The 22,559-nt window shown below is 41.3% G+C and overlaps 1 protein-coding gene across 3 annotated transcripts in view; it reads right to left on the minus strand.

Annotated features, from left to right (window-relative positions):
• LOC139700975 (serine/threonine-protein phosphatase 2B catalytic subunit 2-like) overlaps positions 1–22,559 on the minus strand; it is a 779,444-nt gene that overhangs the window by 350,620 nt on the left and 406,265 nt on the right. The gene's annotated exons all lie outside the window — the stretch shown is intronic.

A 22,559-nucleotide genomic window follows, 5' to 3' on the forward strand; every position in this document is an offset into this window, starting at 1 on the left:
GAGAATATAATGCTCTGAAACCACTTTTCCTGCTTGTTTGGATTTCTCCCAACAATTTCCCTTTCCTCCCATAACCACCTAGCACTTCTTTTGTTTTTGTTTTCGCCTATTTTACCTTTCACTTTTCTCCACAGCCTCATTACAGAAGCCTCCAATCCAAACCAACTTCCTTCAAGGACCATGTCTCCGCGCTGAGCAAAATGACGCTCCATATTGAAGTTTCAACGAGTCTTTTCTTAATATCCTTACTCAACATTCCTTCCATCAATTTTTTCTGTTGATATTTTAAGTTTACATTTTAAGACTTTAAAAACACTTATATTACATTTTATCAAACGTGTAATGCCCAGTCGAAGATGATTTAGTTGGTTTTCCAAACAGCCCTTTCTGGGTGGGCTCTTTTCTGCCGTGGGCGTTGAATCTTAAAAAACCTCCACGTTTTTCCCATGAGTGCATCCATCTTTATTATTGGCGCACTGCAATAATTTACACCGTTTAATTTTTAGTTTCTTTGATCATGAAACTAACGAATGAAGGAATGCGGGCTCTATTATTTACGTTATACGTAGGGTTCGGTAGGACAAAAAAGTATTTCAGTTTCATCCTCGCCACAACTAAGACTATTTACTATTATTCCCTCAAACCCCGTTTCCAAAATTCACTCATCTTTCCAAGGTTAATGTAAAAATACAGGAAAAAAAAAGCTCCTGCGTCCTCATTATAAACGCTATTTTCTCGAAGCAGACACGATTTTCCTTCCTCCGCTGAGGACTGAATGTGTTGGAGGAGCCCTGACCACTTCCACCGCAGAAAAACATTTCTGCGGAGGTGCGCGCCCTTGTCTCCTCGACCGCCGGGGGAAATTCGCGTTCGACATGCGTCCAGGCACTCACACCATCCCGATGATGTTCAGTGGAGATTGGAGCGTGGCAAGCAATAAAGTGATCACGATCCCAACGCGAAGTATGGAGTGTGAATGAAGTGGTTTCTCATCCCTTGGCGAAGGACTTCACGGGAAATTTAACGATGACCAGGAGCACTACGGAGGAATTCCCAATATGCGCTGGGGATACCCGCAATATTAGGAAAACGAAGATCTGAATCAATTATTAACGAAGTTTTTCACCTCTTTCACACCCATTTCCAGAGAGCAGAAAACTCCTTATATTTTTATTCTACTTTTTAACGCTCACCTGAAATTCTCCTTTCTACTTAGCTCTCAGATGCTTAAGTGCCTCTTAATTCATTTTCGATAACAAATTTACAGTCTTCATCTTATTCGTACTTCACCAACCGATCCCATGTGATCCTCCCATGATATTTACACCGTATCCGCTTCCCTCTCCGTCCCATTTTTCACACTACTCTCGAAGTCCAAGCCTCGAAAACTTCAAATAGATGTTCTTGACTTGCATTAGTCTACACGCCCGGCAACTTTACCTAATTAAGCGATCTTCATAATTATAAAGCGAATATTGGTCTCCATAAAGCGAAGCTATTTGCATAATTGTACTGGGGAGAATACAATTATTTTTATTTCTACGAGTGGTGATTTTAGTGCGTCGTATCCCTTGAAGAAGCAATTTTACACAGGAAAGTTAATTTTTTCCACATTTTTAGGAAATACTTTCTGCCGACTGTCCTATTTGACTGTTTCACCTCATCGCCACCGACAAGTTCCAGTAATTAACGGCGTTACGTTTTACTCGCCAAACTGTTATGCTCTTGCAGCAAATACTAGCGTCAATATTTTCAAGAATCGCCAATGAATCTGGTAATCCAAAGATAAAGGAATAAGACAAATATCTCGATTAACATTACGCAAAGATAGCAATAAACCAAAGCAGTAATAAAATTGAAGTACTAACGGCAAATTAAAAGTGAAATATAGCGTCCTCGTCACTACCCAAAGTCCTCACAATAGAGCGTCACATTCAAGAAGATGAATTTGTATTAGCTAATTGGTTTTACAGGCAATTCTCTGCTAAGAATAATAGCAGAAAATTAATCTTCTAGGCTTACGGATGCAATAAAAGATCAAATTAATGAGTACATACGAAAGAAAAAATAAGATTATAATGTCTCACTCAGGTAAGAAAAATCTAAATAACTCGCTGTAAAATATTTAGTCACACGAACTAAACTTGTACGGGAGAAAATTTATTTACCAGACCCTAGAAGTATTAATAGCACAAAATAATAGAAAAAATTTGTGGACAATTTTTTTCATCGCTCAAGTCAATAAATTACACCCAAAGGAGCAATAAATTTCTGTGAACTACTCCTTTGAGTATCAGAAGATTTTCGCATTATTTCGTATTTATGACGCCAGGTGGCTTAAGAATTTTCCTTTTAGTTCACACGAGTGTTCAATGATGACGTCGATTTTTTCATTAGGTTTCACAAAATAGTGAATAAAAGACAAATCTGATACCATGCTTATCACGTAAGGCAATGGTTAGTAACAGATACATCTATGATTTTCGTAGTTCAACAAGAAACAATCAATAACAACGTTTTCGACAATTTTTACGACACAGATCTGTTCAATTAATCACTCAAATATATCGTCAAAACCACTTGCAAAGCAAATGCTTCGGATAATTTTAGCCTAATGAGACAATAACGAAAAGTTACCGGGAATGTTCCTAAGCCTTCTCCTCAGTTGGAATCATATCACGGATGAAAACTCGAAATGGTGATTCAATATGATCGCAAATCTCAATTTCATCGATTCGATCGACCTTACTCTTTTCCTTTATGCTTCTTCGTCACCGGGTTCACATACGTTTTGGAACACTTTTTATCATTAGATGTAGCCCCTTTGTCCTTGAGAATAAGAACCATTTTATTACACTGACATCAAACGAACCCTCCATATACGATCGTACACGCATTAAACGCCATAAACCTCAAGGAATGACTGCAAAATATACCAAAAAATGAATCCCGAGAATAGCCTCATAATGCAGGAAAACTGAAATTTATAATCCATTCATATGTTATGGAGTTTGGGAAATATGAGTAAATAATCAGTATTAATTTAATGTCCATCAAGATTAATTACGCCAATATTCGGGAAAATCCGGTAAATAGAAGTGGTTTACCGGAATTTTAAAGCTAAGTTTTTTTTTACAACAAACGAAGGAAATATGTAAAGTAGTAGGTAGTGGAAGTAACTGGAGAAAATATCGAAAGGAAGGGGTACGTTGAATGACATGATAGAAGGGTAAACGTTGGTAAGTGGGTAACAGGAAAGAAGAGAGTATTTGACAGCATGAAGGCGGGTAGAATTTATGAATAATTGAGGAAGGAAATAATTTAGACCAAGAAATGGGACATTTGATGATGCGCAGAAGCATATGACCGTTAGAGACCTTCCGAAACCTGCCTTTGAGTGGTAACAACGCCTTCAATGATTGAAAAGACTTGGTAATCCGTTGGCTATCAATCACATGTACAACCTTAACCTGATCATTAAGAGGAGTCGATGATTCGCAGTAAATCCGTCTTTGCATTTTGTACCTCTCAAACTCGGCATTCGAAGCTTAAAAATAGACCAGGCAGTCCAAAGGTAAAGAGGGAGGAAACAGGAAACAGAAACTTAAAGCGCTGGTCAACCGGATACTTCGAACATGAATAATGCCTTAGGCATGACAATCAGTGGGCATATGTACAAAACGGGATGATAAATATATATCCAATTAGGAAACAAAATGTCGCGAAAGATTTCGATTAATTGATCACCACTTCATTCAAAGAAAAACAAGATATTCGTCGATTTGGATACGACCCAGATTTTACGAGAGAGCCTGGGTAATCGAATCTTAACGATTCCGAGATATAGAACTACGATTTATTCACTTCTTTGCTTCGCCATTGACATTAGACACGGAATGGCGAAGGGCAAACCAGTGCCGTAAATACTCGGACCGCTGGCAACATTTTTGCTGACTCCATTCTTAACGCCGACGAAAACTTCTTTCCGTGGCGTGGGACCACGTAAAAAAAATGGCCTACGTAAATAACGGTGGCAGACGCTCCTAATATCCTGCGATGATTATCCTTTATATTTTTAAACGACCTCCTAAAGAAGGGAAAAAGGCACCAGCGAGAAGGAAGCCGGCTGGGGGAGGTCGGCGATTAATTTAGAAAAAAAATCCTACACCAAAACACCGCGGAAAGGGTACGCCAGGAGAAACACAAAGGAAAACCATTACTCCTTAAAACAATACACAGTAATTAGCCGGGCCGAGGGAAAGAAGGGAGCGGCAAGGAAGGCGGACGAGAAGAGAATGAGAGAGAGAGAGACGGAGGATATGGAGAGAAGGAGAGACGACAGAGCCGGGGACACAAAGGTTAAATCCTGCTCGAGAGAAACTGACACCATTAGAACCAGACGCCCATTCTTTTCAGAGGGAGAGTGATTGGCGGGACGGGAGACGGAGACAATGGGGAGGGGAGAGGTGAGAAGAAGAGAGGGAAGTTGGAAGGAAGAGAAGAAGAAAGAGAGCTGAAGCTGGGAAACGAGAGTTAAGAAAGGCCAACGAGGCAAGGGATGGACGAAGTGTGCAGTGAGGAAAGGTTTCAGGGAGGTTTTTCGCTCACAATGCGAGAAAGGAATTGAGAACCATAAATCGGAGATATTGAATTAAAAATATTAATTTTAATTGAAAATTTATACTTCTTGAAGATACATTAAGCGGCATGCTAGGGTAAAGGTGAACATTCGGAAGAATAGAGGGGTCTCGTTTCTCAAAGCTAAAGGCCCGTTATGAAAAAGACCTCTACACACATAACAAGGCGTAATAATTAAAAACCTCAGAAACAAATTAGTTTAATTTAATTAGCGAGCTTTAGAGCAAATTTATTTTCATTAAAAGGCTCATAAAGATCAAATTAGAAGCTTTTTTTATCGACTTTTCTCATTGGGAAACGGGTCGTGGATGGTCAGTTCATCCCTCGTCCAAACTCCGGGATTGCATAGATGTGTCATTGTGAACTCTCGAGAAACCCAGACTGAATTAATTTTTATTATCTAGGAAACTAGTCAATGAAAAGGGGAAAGAAAATTTAAGACGACCATCTACCGAATGCATAGAGTGTTATTTTTGCTACTAGATAGAATTATCATTTTAGGCAGTTTTGGATTGACACCAATTTGAACAACAATAATTTCTTTGCCACTTCTAAGAAAAAAACAACCTGACACCCGACAATACAAAAACCGTTTTTGAATTTCGTATACTTCCTTTCTCTCTTTATTACGACCAACATGACTATCCTATTCCTACGCCCTCCTCGCTTCCCTAACGTTCTTCCCCATAATGCAGTCTTCCAACATTCCATCGCCAATCAAAATAATCTTCATCCATTTTCCCTGTCTTTTAGATTTCCCCCAATGATCTCCTCTCCTCCCCAACCATGTCTAGCACTTCCTCGTTTGTTTTCATTTCTGTCCATTTTACTGTTACCATCTTTCTCCGCACCCGCATTTCAAAAGTCTTCAATCGACGCCTATCGTCTAGCTCCAACGACCAAAATTCCGCACCGCAAAAAACCACGCTGCATATCCAAGTTTCACTTATCTTTTCTCAAGGTCCTCAATCAATGACATTGCCGTCAACACCCTCCTCCTGGTTAAAGTTTCTGACGCAATTCTTCTTCTGATGAATCGACTACTTAGAACATTAGATCCGAAGCAAGACCAAGAAAGAAAAAATATTTCACCTGTCTAGTATAAGACTTCCTATTTCAGGGTATAAACTCACATTCTTTCTCGAAAACCTTGAGCGCACAAATTCTCAACCTGCATCCATCGCACTGATTTTTTTGTGCGCCCATTCAATACGTTTAACCCTTCAGCTAACCAGCACGCTACGGATAAACCATCCGCCAACCTAGCTGAAGTAATGAATTTCACGAAGACTTCCGTTACTCTGCCGACTTAAGTGAGTGCTATGATTGCATGATTGAATTATACATCGCTTGACACATTGTACTGGAATTATACCTGTATCCTTACGTTTTCTGCAGATAAATTTAAGCTTAGAACAGTTGTCCTTCTTGCGACAATGTATGGGATACATTCGCATGGCTATCACTGATGATGCAAAGGTATCCCCTTCTTGTATTGGCGTTTTCAAATCCAAATACACTTCAACATCCCTCAGAGTAAATGACTCAAAGCATTTCGTGATGGATGAGACACAGAGATAGCGGCATGTGCATACGTTGACCGGAATACCATATTTTGATGGAGATAGGCTCGTTCCCTTTGATCGCTTATGATTCATATCAAGGGTTTGGGGCACGAAAATTTAACATATCACTTCTATCCCCATGAGGAAGCCACTCTCCAAAAATGGGTGGCTCCTGTCAATAACGGCGATTTCGCACCGCCCCCTACCTATTGTCACAATCTTTACCATTGCTGGTTGATTGTATCGATAACGGACGACACATGATCATTCCTTTTAAGCTGCGGCAGTATCTGGCCCAGAAAAAACGCAAGAGATATATGCAGCTCCTGTACCAGTATTTCGGTCGTCACGGCGGCAATACGCAGGGATTAGAAATGTAGTCTAAAGAACACCACAGCACGGAGAAGACACCCGTGGCGAATCACCGACCGCGTTCGAGCATGAACTTTCACTTAAACACGGTCGGTGCTTTCTCAATGGTGTCGTCTGAGTGATCTTCACAACAGGACATATCGGTAGATAAGTGATTTATTAAAATTATATCTGTTTGAGAAGGTTTTCTATCAATTCACGGACAATAGGCCACATCTTTGATTTTTAGCCACAGGATAATTCAGCGGTACGGCTATGACCAAAAAAATCAATCGCGACAAGAGAGTAAATAGTCTCAAAACAATTTTCACTTTCGTTGTATCGTAAAAAGTTTCATGAGAACATTAAATTGCGTGACTAATACAAGATTTTCACATGAAAAATATTTGAAGACATTAACTTCATTTTATTACGTGTAAGAGAAAATTCATACACAGGATAAGTCATAAATCCATAGCCATTGTAGCCTCTTCGTAGCCAGAGAGCAATAAGCCTGCATTATATATAAAACAAGGACCCCCTTTCTTCAACGAGGAGCTCCAGAACCACCATGGCATCTTACATAATGGACATGGACAGTCCCCTAAGTACCATAGCCCTCGTCTGCGGTATCGCGTAAAGAGGAATAATATTTTCGGTAAAATTAAGTATCTTTAGGGTCGCGAAACACCCAACTCAGGGAATCGCACTTTCCTCGCAAAAACGAGCGTTGATTAGATGGGAAGTCTGGGAGGAGAGAGTGCCCGGGCGAATGAGATATGCAGAGGAGGAAGGGAGGTTGCGGTAGCCGTGATAAGCAAGGGGCGTGGGACGGGGATTCGTGCGGGAATGGGTGGAGGAAGGAGGACGGCGAATAGTTTCCGAGGGTGAAAGGGTTTCGGGAGTCGGGGGACATAATGAATATTCTGGCCGCACTTAAGGGAGCTCCGTGCACCGCCGGACGGTGGAGACGGCGAGAACCGACGGCGTTGGGGGCGGAGGGGGGGTGCGGGGAGTGGGGCTTGTTGGCCTCCGGGTGAGAAGGATGTTAAGGAGGGAGAGAGAGACGGGGTTCTTAGAAGTGCCGGGACGGAATGAAACGCTGCGACGGTAATGGGAAGGGCCACCGCCCAAAACCAACGCCTTACGTGGAAGGAATCATCCTGAAAGTCCACGGAGACGCGGACATCTTCCACTTTGGTAATTTAACCTCGTGTGGCGAATCGAAAACTAAAACGCATCCCGTTCTAAACTTCGAGAGCCCACTAGGATCGCGACAGAGTTCCTTTAAGTCCCAGTTGGTGACTTCTTAGCTCGGTTCCAGAAGGTGGAAGGGTTTGCGTGGGGGGGGGGGTTTAAGTGATTTACGTTGGCAGCCCAAAGGGGGGGGGGGTTGGAAGAGTAATTATGAATATCTTAATTTTTCCGCTAGTCACGGAACTCGGGATGACGTGACGAAGCGGAGTGCGTTGGACGATACGATTAAATTTAAACCAAGAAATTTTACACGCAACATTTCCGGTAAACTCGGATCCCGAAACGTTGGAGTCAGATAGGATAGATTTATATTCAAATGCTGCAGTATCTTCCTAACCTAAACGACCAACGGTCAAAAAATGGGCAAATGAATTCTTCAATCCGAGATTCTTACGATGGTTATCAAGAGTATCTCGTACGTTAAACAGGGGGGAGAAAACACCCTGTGAGCTACTACAGTCAGAGTGCAAATATCAAGTTCGATTCTGAAATTGGACTTCTTTAAATAGAGATATTTGAAGGAAAAGTTCTCCCTTATTTGTGTAACAACTTACTTCTTCATTAAGGTTAACATCAATTAATATAACTTCAAGTATGTATATCCATTTCCAAAAATATATTACTAAACGAGATTCCAGATGGTTAATATTACACAATCCGTTTGAAATAAATAAAGGAAATACTATTCGCACTTTCCAAATTTGCTGACCTTAAAATATAGTTGATTTTACGCAAGGATTAATCACGTTTGTGATGGATGAATTACAGCTCTCTTTTTTTATTCCTCTAGTTAACACAAATATGATAACAAAGTCGTCAATAGCCCCACCTCTTGAATTTTCACTAAGGATGGCGTACACTTTGAAATATGCACAGGGTCTATGAATAGTAACAAGTTTATAGACCACAGCAACTCAATTTAAAGCCACCCAGATTTCCACAGATGGTGGGTGTATTCATGCATAACTTTAAGTAAAGTAAACACGTAAACTCCATAAATAGGCAGTCATGAAAAGCGGATGAATTCGAAGGGCACTGAGGCACTTCCTTTGGTAAGCTGGCTAAAAGATAACATGCAAAAGTTCCGTGATTTGGGGTTTATCTGTGTACAGACGGAAACTTTGCGAGTGGGTACATTGTTACTTATTAAACTTCAGTAAAGGTAAACATTACGTTAAACATACGTAAAGAACTGAGAATAAGATCAAGAACGTTGGGGATAAACGGACACTTAACAATTCCAAAGAGATATCAATTTCCTTCCCCATTTGTTTTACGATTTTATTAGTTTTAATTAGTTAAAACAAAACCCTTCCGGAAAAAGATATTCTATTGATGAACTAGTCCACGTTTCGGATCTCCGAGCAGTGGCTATTCGCTTTCAACATCCTTCAGAAGAAAGCAGTCATGAGATTGTAGATTCTACTCAATATCGAAGGAATCATTAGCAACGGGATAACAAATGGAGTGATATACGTGTACCTGGCTACAAAAACCTACACTAATGACAACGAGCACGATAAGTACGTGTATATTGGTCTCGGAGGTAGCGGAAATTTTTTAAACATATCAGAAAAACTAATAGTCCAGAAAAACTGGAAGGCTTTTCAAAACAATGCCATGGAGGGAAGAAATACGAGGGTCATCCGGAAAGTAGTACCCGTTCGTGCCGCATGAAGTGCTGACGACGCGAGTAGCCGCTGGACGAGGTCAGATAGCTTCAGTGGCTTGTCTGCCTTCTCTGAGCCAAGTTGCGTGACGCTAGCATTGCCTGTGTTGTTTCTGTGATTGTTTACAATGTTTAAAAAAATTGAGAACGCCGCCAGTTGTGAAGTGAGGGCAGTGATTAAATTCCTCAATGCAAGAAACGTTCGCCCATGTGATATTCATCGCCAATTAAAGGAGGTGTATGGAGACAATGTAATGGACGAGTCGTCTGTTCGGCGGTGGTGTCGCAACTTCAACATGGGGAGGGGGAACACACACGACGATGAGCGTTCGGGGAGACCGTCTGTCATTACAGACCAACTGGTGAGCTCAGTTGACGAATTCGTGAGGAACGATCGGCGCGTCACAATTGATGACATCTGTGAGCATTTTCCCAATGTTTCTCGAACAATTGTTCATGAAATTGTTAAACACCATCTGCATTATGCAAAAATTTGTGCAAGATGGGTCCCTCGCGTATCTCAATGAGCTGGCGGCGAAGGACTATGCAGCAGGAATACAGAAACTTGTCACACGTTATGACAAATGCCTTAATTTGCTTGGAGATTATGTTGAGAAGTAGTTTAAAGTATCCTCTTTCAAATAAAATTTTTTATGTTTGTTAATATTTACTTTTGTGTCTTTATTTCACGAACGGGTACTACTTTCCGGATGACCCTCGTAATATATTCCATTTATTGAGACCATAAGGAATTATTACAATGACTATGCCCTGAGAGGAAAAGCTGTAGGATCCAAACAGAGGATTACAAAATACATTCGAGGGTAAGAATTGACGGTAATCAACATTTTTTCCCCAAAAATTGCAATTCCAAGAATCGATAAAAGCAATTAAGAACCTGCGGAAGATAGAGAGATTAATAGGAATAAAAACAATAAATGTGTTAATGCGAGCACGTGAGAAAAAAAACAAACATGGCATGAAATGAAAATGGAAACATTGAATTATAATGAAAGAATGGAAAATCGGGCGAAGAACGAAACCTCTGGACCAGAGAAAACCTGTGAGAGGGAAACCACCACTCAAAAGATATCGTATGGCCTCGAGCCATCACCCGTATTTGATCAAGAGAAAAATTTAATAAATTCCAGAAATGAGGGAGCGCCAAAACTATTTAAAAAAATTAAATCGGCAAGGGAATAAAAAGATATGAACGAACGAATAACATCGCTTTGTTCACCAGAAGTTGCAACAGCTTTGAGAATGTGAGCTATCAGAAGCAAAGGAAGAATATAACAACGGAAAGGAAATTCGCAGAATATGCCTCCGGTGAGGGCGAAATTACCTCAAATTTTAGTGGACAGATAACCGATGCAAAAGAAAATCATGAATTTCTTTAGCTGTTGCGTATTATCAGGTGAGATTTATTCACATCTCCTCGTTGATTAAATTAAAAATCCAACTCATTTAAATCCTATATAATCCACTGCAAACGAGATCGCAGCATCGAGGCGAAATTCAACAGTCCTGTTCGTTATTACGGTACATAGGGAAGATTAGCCCACATGCGTCCATTTAGGCTAAATAATGATAAACTGAAAAGCGCTTTTCATCTTAAGGTTTAAAGCTTGCCATCCCATTCTCTAAAAATGAGCCAAGATATCTACGGCCATTTAATGACGACTTCATAATGCACTAGTGGGAAAGACACTGGCGGCTTCTTCACCTTGCAATTTCCACACACTGAAAACTTACGTGCGCAATGAACAAACTTCACCGGGAAGAAGCACGGCTTAATCCTAGGGATCGCAATAACCCGAGGAGGGAGGGACTCGAGGAAAATGCTCTACGGGGCGAGAAACTACTTCGAGGGGGTGGGGGGTGGGGTGGATGCCCATTTCTTTGGCGAATATTCCAGCTCTCTTCCACCACCCGCTAGGGCACATCAAGTGACGTTTCTCTCCCCAGACCCACACACACACACACACATCGGGCAGGAGCAATTTCGCGACGTAACTCGATACGACGTGTGGAAAATTCTCTCCGGAGTCCTTGCATCGCCGGGGAGGAGAAAAGCGCGCTTCCTCCCTTTTCATAAGGCCCGTGGGGGCGAGGGAAGTGGGGAAGCTTTCTCTTTCCCCCGCTCCACTCACACCGGGAAGGGGTGGAGGGGATATACCTCGTTGCCCCCCCGCTGCGACGGCGACGAGCGACGAATCGCAATGTTAGCGAAATGAAAAAGGCGATGCCAGGGGGTGGCGATACCGTTTGGGAGAATGCGCCCCAACAGAGCGTGCCTATTGGATTTGAAATGACGGGGTGCAACTGAGTTTCGACTTCTACGTGGGACAACGCCGTGCCGAGGCTGAAACTTTCCCACGCTCCGCCCACGGTATGAACCCCTCCCTAGACGTGCATCAAAGCTTTATGCTGTATACCTATCCTTCGTTGGCATCAAAACAGGGATCACATTTTAGCGCACCGCCTTTTGTACGACAGGAGTCCGTCGGTAATTTATCACTCGCGATTGACGTTCGGCGCAAATATTTTTGCGAAATTTGAAAAATTCGAAGCATTTAAGGTGTACATCTCGGCTCAGGAGCCGCGTACTTTTCCAGAGGACAGAACACGGCCAGAGAATGAAAAGCGTCAGAAAACGTAATAATCACAAAACGTATGTCATTTTACAATTAAAAAGACAAATGCGATTCAATTGTTACAGAAAACATTTTTAATGACTTAGATCGCTCTTGATGGCCCGGAGAAATATACCGTAAAACCAGAGAGCCTGGAACACTCGATGGTCTGTTTCGGAGCATTTCTGCGTCTTACTCATGCCTTTTAGCGCTTAGGGATTACATTTTATTTGCAGGGCCCACTTTTGATCCGAGTCGACGGAGCAATTTTTTCGCATCGCCAAATTAATAAATTTATTTGCCCTAGGATCACTTTAATCCTATGAACACAATAGGCGTAAATATACGAAAAGGAGATAAAAGTATGCATCAGTTTCCATTACTATTTTTTATTATTTTATTATTAATATAAATGTCATGGCTAATATCTACGGAGGACACAAGTACTTGAATAAAAAGCGCTATTAATACAAATCACCAAGCGAAACTCCCTCAATGACGACTGGCATATTTGTATCTAAATTTAAAATATACATTAAAAAAAGAATTATTCGCGTATACCCAGTGGCTATTATCAGAAACAAATTTTTTTGCTACAGGGGGTAGGAGAATTCAAATAGCAAAAACTTTGAATATAAAAATTCCGAAGGGGATTTTCGGAAACGCCTTAGTGATGAACAATGATAAACCAGAAGAGTTTCTTTATTCACTACTCCAACGTTTAAGTACAAAAAAATTATTTCACAAATTCAGCAGACCTATATAATGAAGAAGCACATCTATCGCTTTAACAGTCGAAAGATACCACCATCTTCTGCGAATCTTTAATTTCTGCCGCATTTTCTCTAACGGTGGTGATCAAATTCTCACGTCTCAGGCCTTGAGGCAAGCAGATCTCTAACATGAAAATCCTTCGACTTTTTTCAACACAGCGTTCCAAAGAAAAGCATAGAGCATCCTACTCGAGCCAGAAATTAGGGATAAGCAAACTTCACGCATAATAACTCGTTTTTGAGAGGATAACGCCTAGAGACAGCGTCTCGATAACATTATTATGTATGTTTACCGACGCTATGCCGAGCCATGGTAAATCGACTGTTCTCCAATGAGAATTTATTGGAAGGCGATGATGAACAGCAGAGTTAAAAAAACCATTCTGAATCCCAAATCACTCCTCGGAGATACAGTGGAAGCATCAAAAGCAAGGATACAATTGGCGATGGCTATATGGGCAATAATGTTATCTTAATTTCTACATAGAGGAATGATACTCCAGTAATTTACATAAAACTATTATTACTAGACGCTAGGTACACGAAGCTATCAAATTTAGTATTCACCAACAAAGAAGCAATAAAATCTCAAGTTAATCTGAATTCTTTTGGGTAGCCGTTAGATGAAATAAAAATAATATTATGGTCTATATTTTCTTGGCAATAATGATAGGCATAGTTGATAATAATTTTGTCCCTCGGTCCTCTCATTATGGAGCTTGCCGCCTCGTTGACGCAAAGCTCGCCACCGCTGATTAATTACTTCCCCGTCCTCTAGTTTTTGCCCCTCCCCCGGAATATTCCTTAAATTATGCCATTAATAATTACCTCTCACTTCATGTTTTCGTAGTTAGCTCCGTACCATCCATCACTTTCTCCAATGATCACGCTTCCGTGACGTTTACTTAATATAGCCCTCTAAATAGACCACCCGCGGCGTATTTAAGCATAAATTGGAGAGACGAGAAATAAAATTATAAAAATCAATGTTGTTCTGCTTAACCTATTGTGCTGCATTCAAACTACACGTAACAAACTTTGCATGCTGACATCTTATTTTTATGTAACACGTGACCTCTGAGGAACTTAAACATATGGGCGAGGATTACCACTAAATAAGTAGTTAATAACAACAGCAATCAGCTCCAAGTTTGTTTTGGTAGGTGAGGGGAAAGCTCAGCTCGTACTAAGCCCTTATACAGCATGTTCCGCTCATCACGGCAGGAAAGGGGATGGGGGGAATTTCCTTACCCTACGCCGCCTGTGGTTTCCCAGGAAGATCTGGAGCTCGGAAACTAACACAGCTTGGATGAATATCAGAGAGTTCCCAGAGGCCTCACTAGGATTGAAACCCGGGCCTTCCAGTCAGTAGAGGAACGCCCTCCCTCCAATTTACTCGACCAAGTACCTCGATAAATTGTATATATTAGGAAATTATCTATACACAAAACGCCTTATTCACGACATTTTTCATTTATAAAGATATAAATTGAGATAGTTAATCGTTTACAGACGGGAGTATGACATAAATGAATACGAATACATACAAAACGCGTGCACTGACGCTGTTGTAAGATGCCGCAAGGGATGACGAAAAATCAAACACCGTCCGCAAAAATCCTAGTTCGCAAACAATGGGAATTCTCGTTATCCGTAGCAATAGCGATAACCACAGGAAATATCCTTGCCCGCGCCCCTGACTACTATGGGACTGACGACGGTAATAGAGACGTAAAAAATATCAGTGAAGACCTATATAGGCACCATAGCGTAGAATAATTCAGAAATTTGGTATTTCTGAGGAAATGAGATGAGAGTGGACTGGGGGCCTTTGAAATGTACGTACGAAAGGATAGAAAAAATAGGCTGGACGTAGAGGATGACAAACGAAGTGTCAGATAGGGGTGAAGGGTAAGAGTAAGTGGGCAGGGGAAATTCGAGGGTGGTCGACAGAGTGGATGGAAGAGATATTGAGAGGTAGCGCAATGTTGAAGGTTGTGATATATGGGAGGACATTACGCAAGCGGGGAGGTGGAACGAAGAAAACAAACATGTCGCACGGAAAGGAGAGAAAAACCATGAGAGGATGAATGCAGACTGAAGTATTTCACTGAGCAAAAGTGTTTCATAGATAAAAAGATATGCATAACTATTCCCAGGCATATAATACATTAGGCCAAATCAATGTCAATTGCCCCGAAGATTTTAGGTTTTTCCGCCGAAATGAAGTATATTTTCCCGGTATTCTCAGCGCACGGCAATCATTAGACCCACACCCACATCGTCACCGAAATCAGATTCCTAAGCAGTGCTCTACAGGTGCCAAACCGCCAACAAAAAGTAACCTTCGTGACATAATGAAATACATAACGCTACATTCAGTGTGCAAAATTCAAAACGAAAAAAAAACGACATTCACAGAAGACGTAAAATAGGCTTAAAATAGGGGCGATTCAACTCCGGTGGACGAAATTGAGGGTCTTTTTACTTAGTTAAAATTTCGGATTTCCCGGAAGGAAAGTAAATAAGGTAAGGGAAGTGCTGCGCACTGCGTATTAAACCCCTCGGGTTCCTGAAAAAAACGCAAACTAAAAAATTTCGCAAGGGACTCCGCGCGGGCAGCAAGACATCCTGATTCGCCAAATATTTCCGCGAGGACACATGCCATCGTCCTAAATTTCGGCCGGGGCTCGTATAACTCTACGGCGCATTCCTCTCGCCCACCTCCCAGCTTCCACTGCTGGAGACTTTTCATCAAGGACGGCGACCCTTGGATGGGCATTCTTGTGGGATGAATGGAAACATCAGGATGCAGCGTGGTGTCCGCGACATTTTCGTGAGCACTAAGCTATCCTTGGACGACGTGCGGGGTCAACAGAGAGACCGGAGGGGGGAGGGGACATTTGCTTCTCCTCAAACTCTTCTACTATTACTTCCCTCGTGCGTGACACTGGTTTAATCACTTTTCTTGCCCGGCAAATGTTACAGGGTCATTTATTCACCAAAGAAATGCTAATGTACCGCAGGTGTTTTTAAGTTTACACAGTCTCTACGGTCGTAAATTCCGCTCTCGGTAGATTTTTGCCGGGTACTTCACACTCCCTACGTGGGGGTGACAGAGGAATTTCGGGAGTTGCCCTGAGGTTGTTCAAATCGAGTCTTCGCACCGGAAATTCCCAAACATGCCCGGCAACGTTTTCTTTTCCCCAAATTTTTCCTTAAAAGGTAAAATGAATATATAGCGTTCAGCTAAGGCCTTTTTTAAGTAACTCTATGATTTCGCGTTTGCTGCCTCGTGAAATTGGAGCTCAAAAATACGGTCCCACCCACCAAATCCACCCCGTCCGGAAAATACTATATTATAGGCACTCTTTATGTCATTGAAAATGAGGTAAACATTGATTTTTTACTACAAAACAAAGGTTTAGAAATTTACCAGTATTTTTAAGTGGGTAATAAAAAAAAATTGCACATTTTTCCAATGGGTGTCACACCGAAACTTCACCCACGGATATTTCTGAGAATGCTTTGTGTGCCCTGCGACGCAAAAACAGTCCACCTGAAATGCTTTGCAATGTTCGAGAAGACATAGTCAATATAATGGATCGCTCGGAGATCTCCACTTCTCTCCCCGAGTAAAGCTCATATTATTAGCACACGGAGACCTGGACGCGAGATGGACCGCCGTGATCATGAAAGTAGACCCGGGGTCGGTCGAAATGACGCGGACGGGCTGGATTCCCCGCCGGGTAATGGCGGCGGGATGTGGTGGCTATGGGCCACGAATCTTTTTAACAAAATATAAAAACATTATATATATATATATGTATATATGTATATATATATATGTATATATGTATATATATATATATATATATATATATATATATATATATATATATATAACTACCGGGAGGGAAGTGTAGTAAAGACGAGGCCGGAATGAAAAAAATTACAAGCCAACCCCCCTCATCTCTCCCCCTTCTCCTCGCGTGATTAAGGCACCTTCCGCTTCTCTTTCCCTTTTTTATTCGGTAATAACTTAAGGGAATTACGGCCTCGCCCTCAATATTTCACATCTCCCTTCATCTTACGTTCCCATCTCACATCCCGACTCTTCTCCCTCACTCAGAGAATGATGAGCGTTATCAAAGGGGTCCGTTTTACTCGGACCGCACCATTATCTTACCAAAGACGGAGAAATGACTTTCTAGATAAAAAAAGGGAAGTCCACGTCCACGCAATTTCGTCGACATGGCTTGACAGCTAAGCTTGCATCGAAATAAGGAGTTGGACGGAAGCTTCTTGGTGATATAAAATTTCTTACCGGGTGGTGAGCTTGGCTTCTGAATGAAGGGAAGACCCACGTTTGAATCTCGGCGATTCCAGCGAAATCCTACGAGATTATTTTATACTGGGACAGTCTGATTGATTGGAAATTGACTGGATCCATACTGAATGGATGGGTTTGAATGTGTCGTAAGGTTTAAAATGAGGTGGGCCCTACCTTAACTTATCAGATAAAACTTTGATGAATACTTTTAAATTACTGCAAATTATGTGATTTTAGAAAATGGAATTGAAGGATACCATTTACGGCATCTCTGGAGTACGATCAATGGTTACACATAGCGTTGCATGATAATTTGGGTTACAAAAGGACCATCAAATGGATAAAAAAATTAATTTATTAGCGATTAAGTGAGAGATCAAATGAAAAGGCGGACCCTAATTGTAACCCGCTTAAATCTGCGACTACACGCGTACACAATAAATTCAACTGTTAAATAAATAAAATTTCATATTACAGCGTACAAAATAGAAAGGAAATATTCAAAATGTAAAGATGGGCGGTGATGAGTTCGGACTTAAATCGATTTGGTGAATTCGGAAAGTTTTATCTGTAAACAAGTCGTCTGATTTGTTAAACAGGTATTTACTGAGCAAAAGAGTAATACTTGTAGTGTTGAGCTGGTTCAAAGCCATTTTCAAATTTCAGCACAGAATTCAAAGATTTATTCTGTTACAGTTATCATAATTTTAGTCCATCACTCTAAGTAATAAAATAAATTGTGCTTCTGGGTGAAAGACGTTCTTTAAAGATACATTCCACTACATTTAAGCTATGCATACACGTTTCTCATATTTCGGACAAGCCAACTACCACCCTGGCCCAAAAATGATTCCTTAAAGTTTTAATCAATTCAACTGAAGTTCAAAAATCAATAGTTTGCACAATTTTCGCCGTTTTACGTTTTTCTTTTGATTAATTTTATCATGAAAAAAATGCCAATAAATAAGCGCGCTTTAAAGATTCAATTTCTTTAAAACAGCAAGAATATTGGTGTTACTAATGGAAAAGGAAAGACAAATGAAGAAGCTGTTAGGCCACATATAACCATATGATTCGGAGTTATCTTATTCGGAGAAATATTCCCCGAACTTAACATTCCAAATTTGTCTTTCTTTCAAAAAAAAAAAATAATTTTCAAATCGTTTCCTGCAGTGTAAGGCAATGCCAAAATGGCAAAACGAACCACTCTCATAAAAAAATACGAGGCGGAGAGTTATATTATTATCACTAGAAAACCGGTGCGTAAACCCAAGTCCTAATTTTTTGCATTAATTAACATTCGAGAATAGGCTTTGGATCATTCGGCGCAATGGGGCGGCGTAGACTGACACGTGGCGGCGAAGTCAGAAGCAGCGACGAAACACCGACGGTGCTCCAGAATTCTGGGGGACCCCGTACATTTCTTTCCCGTGCTCTGGTACGGACCCCGACCCGAATGCAAGGGCACTCGATCACCCGACAACAAGGGGAAAGAAGACAATACCCAATGGTTGCTAGGCAGGAGGAAGAGGCTTCGGCGCCACTCACGGTCGGGAGCTATTCCGGGAAACTACATTCACTGCTCGGGCTAATCGACGGCAAAACGCCTGCACGCCACCATCACAGTTCGCACACCTCTATCAACTCCGCCCCCGCGGAGTTCCAGCCGCTGCGCCCCGGGGCTTGAGTATCAAAGGCATGCCTACACAACGCCTCCCCACCTCCCAGCGCACGCCTCACACCCTAAAACTCATCCCCCCGTTTCCCAACGCCACGTGGAAATTCTCGGAGTCAATACTGAAAGTAGGTCGACACCATGCCGACTATGTCGATACTGATATTTTTTTAGAAACTCATACATCTTGGGGTCGGTAATTATCGTCGAAACATACTATATTGTTGATACAGTAACATGGACGAAAAAGTCGATATGCCAACATAACCGATTAAATCGAAATATAACGTCAGACAAAAGTAATCATATATCCCTTACACTCGATATTAATTAATCTACCCGTTACGATCGGTATTATTCGACGTGCAAAGTATGATCGTCAGCAATGGATGCGCACAAAAATTACTGCTTCATCAATATTTATTTTACATTGAACATCGATCTTGGAATATTGCGCAACCCTAAATTGAGGCGTAAGACGCAGTAAAAGGTTTCGCAGGCAAATGATCCAGCTTTAATCTGTGAGGAAAACGGGGGATTTGAGGATTCAAGGGTCAAACCTTATTAAAAAAAACCCTGGTTTTTTGGAAACCGACAGTAAGGTATCAAAGACTAGATATGGTAAATTATCATTTTTCGGGCGCTGTTTGTTGAATTCTTTGAACGTAAAAAAATCAAATATATTCATGTAAACTTATATCCCAAAAATCATATTTATCATATTTATACTGCACAGAAAATTTCGGCCGCTAAGTCATCATCGGGGAGTGTCACATACACGCATGTACAAGTACAATGTTAGTGATGTATCCCGGCGAAAGCGGTCACACAAAAAAAAAGTATTGATGCATTTTTAAAGTTTAATTATTCTACCGACTAGGTGGGGGTCCAAAGAAGGGCCGAGAGTTTGATAAACATTTGCAAACACCCACTTCATCGTGAAAAGACTAGCATCACCCACCAAAATCGCACCACTGCGGTATGCAATGGTCGGATTAGTTACAGTGACGCACTAAGAGCAGAGTTCCAATTATGGCAAATCCGGGTCAAACGCTTGGGGATATTACAGAAATAATTAACTCGGTAATAGTGACTTGATACCGTAATATACCTAGAAAACACTCGAAACATAACAAGCGTCTTTGGTCATATTCCCTCTCTTGAAGAGAGATTTCACTGAAAGGACTTGGGGAAATAAAAAGCGTTTAAATTAATGATTATAACTTCGTCATTCAGAGAGAGGTACATTAAATTCTCGGCTAGATGTCCAGGGGAGTTTACTTTCATCCTGGAAAAAGGACGGCCCTCTGCTTCACATTCAAGTGCGGCTATTTCATTTGGCGGGATCGTCATAAAAACCCACTTATAGAACATCAAAAAATCCCAAATGTAAAAGCTCGGTCATGCTGCTAATCTACAATGGCAACTGAATTAATTCATAAACAAAATTTTCATGTTTTCATGTAAACCGGATAATAAAAAGTTCTTCGCTAAACCACACAATCCATATTAGTTCATAAGTCTCGTAAAAAAATAGAATTTGCCCGACACCAGAAAGACTGACAATAGTGACAACATTAACGAACAGAAATTAAGTCGATAAACCTTGATCAAATGCGCTGTCTAACACGAGGATTGTAAAATAGTCTCTCGAGAATGGATGATTCGTTTGCTCTCTTGAACTGATTATGAGGAGGTACAATAGTATCTGTTTGACCAAATAAAACACATAACTAATAATGAATTCGTTTTGCAGTCCATTCAAATTCGACTCCCGATTATGCAATACTTCAATAGAGGCAAGGGCTTTGACAGAATAAATGACATAATACCCGAGAGAACCGGTAATAAACTTAGGAATTAAGATAATTTCCATTACTGCCATTTACTTAAGGCGGTTATAGCAGTTCCATTTATTAAATACAGGAATTCCGCTTGGTTCTAAGATTGATAAAGATATATTATTCAGGAGGTAATACATTCTGAGCAACGCCAACATCTTCCTCGATACCTTTACTTCACAGGTATCGCTGACACAGGTGGACCAGATGAGCGGAAACCGAAGAAGAAAAAGCATCAATATTTTGATAGGATTTATAACATGATAACACGACTCATGCTTAACTTTGACTTTCCCGGAGAAATATTTTAAGTGTCCGGTTGTAAATTTAGTGAGACGAACTAATTATATACCAAAATTTATCGTGTCATGAATTGCCCTGTCATTGTCATTGCCCTAATGACCATTTTTTTGAAAGGATTTCGCCCCGCAAATCTAATAATCGAAAATAATTTCTAAGAATATTCCAATGTCTCTTAATTCTATAAGGATAGAACTGCGAGTACTTTCCCATATGCATACAATAAAAGACATGAGCATGTTTCCTACACATTCAAGGTGTATAGAATTTGGGAACATTACTGAATAAATCTTGCAGCCATTCAGTAGAGGCAAAAAACAACACTATCGAATGGGAATTTTGTAATGCTAGGAATACGACCTACTTGCGTGAGCCGAAAGGTTCCAGGACAAGCTCCCTAAGGTGGGGACTTTCCTAAGACTAGCACCGAACTTAGGCGCCGAGGACTCCGTAACGAGCCATTAAATAAATGGGACATGAGGGGCTTTAGCGGAGGCAGAGCCGAGGAGATCGCATTTTAGCAGTGATATCGGAAGGAGAGAAGTTAAGGGGGCGGATCGGTTGTTAATTAGCGAACGGAGAATATGCCGGAAAGGGAGGGGTTGGAGTCCCAAGAAGGGAGAGAGAGAGAGAGGAAATGGCAAGCACTAAAACACTAACGCTGTTCACTTGTCTGCGTGCGGCCCGTGAATCAATGCTCTTCTTAAGAGAGGGTCGGTGCGGCCCGTGAATAAATACCCTTCTCTCGAGGTCGGTGCGGCCAAATCGAGATCCAACGGGAACATACACAGCATGAGATAAGTGGGGCCCGGCAGGAAGTGGGGGAGGCAGAATCAAATGGCACATTCGCAGATGACCGCACGATATCCGAGAGAAGTAAGGGAAGATTCAGGATTCAGATTCGTCGGAAGGGGGTCGCGGCGTCACATTTGGAGCGAAAGAATCGCTTATTTACTAGCGCGAGTGTCACCGCCTTCCCTCCAACTGGGACCGATTAGAGATGACGACCTCGGGGGGCCGCAGTTTAAGCGGCCGATAAAAACCCTCGCCGTAGGCTGCGAAGGAGCCAGGGCGAAAGGTAACCCCTCCCCCCTTCCCACCGATCAGGCGATGTCGCTAACCTCTCAACCTCTTTATTGGTGAGAAAACTCTCGCCCCGCCCGAGGAATATCTAGAGAAGGGATCCCCACGGCATTGGCCGAACCAATGTTGAAGAGCGACGTATCAGATGGAATCCATGTCCCCCAAAAACAGCCGCGTGTAACCCTGCGGAGGTTTGTACTCGGGGGGGCATACAATTCTTCCGAATTCTTTGGTAGAGGTAAGATCACATCAAATTTAATACGTACATGAACCAAAAAATAAAGTAGAAACAAAAATATCATTACTATTACAATTGGTCTACTGGTCTAGGCAGGTTTTATTAGACGCTGGGCCCCTGCACTGCTAATATTCTAAGACCTGCATGAAACGACATTAAATAACCAAAAATCACAGCATTAAACTAAACAACATTTAACT

This window comes from Hetaerina americana, unplaced genomic scaffold (genome assembly GCF_022747635.1).
Source record: "Hetaerina americana unplaced genomic scaffold, ioHetAmer1.1.p SCAF_11, whole genome shotgun sequence".
In the NCBI taxonomy this organism is placed as follows: domain Eukaryota; kingdom Metazoa; phylum Arthropoda; class Insecta; order Odonata; family Calopterygidae; genus Hetaerina; species Hetaerina americana.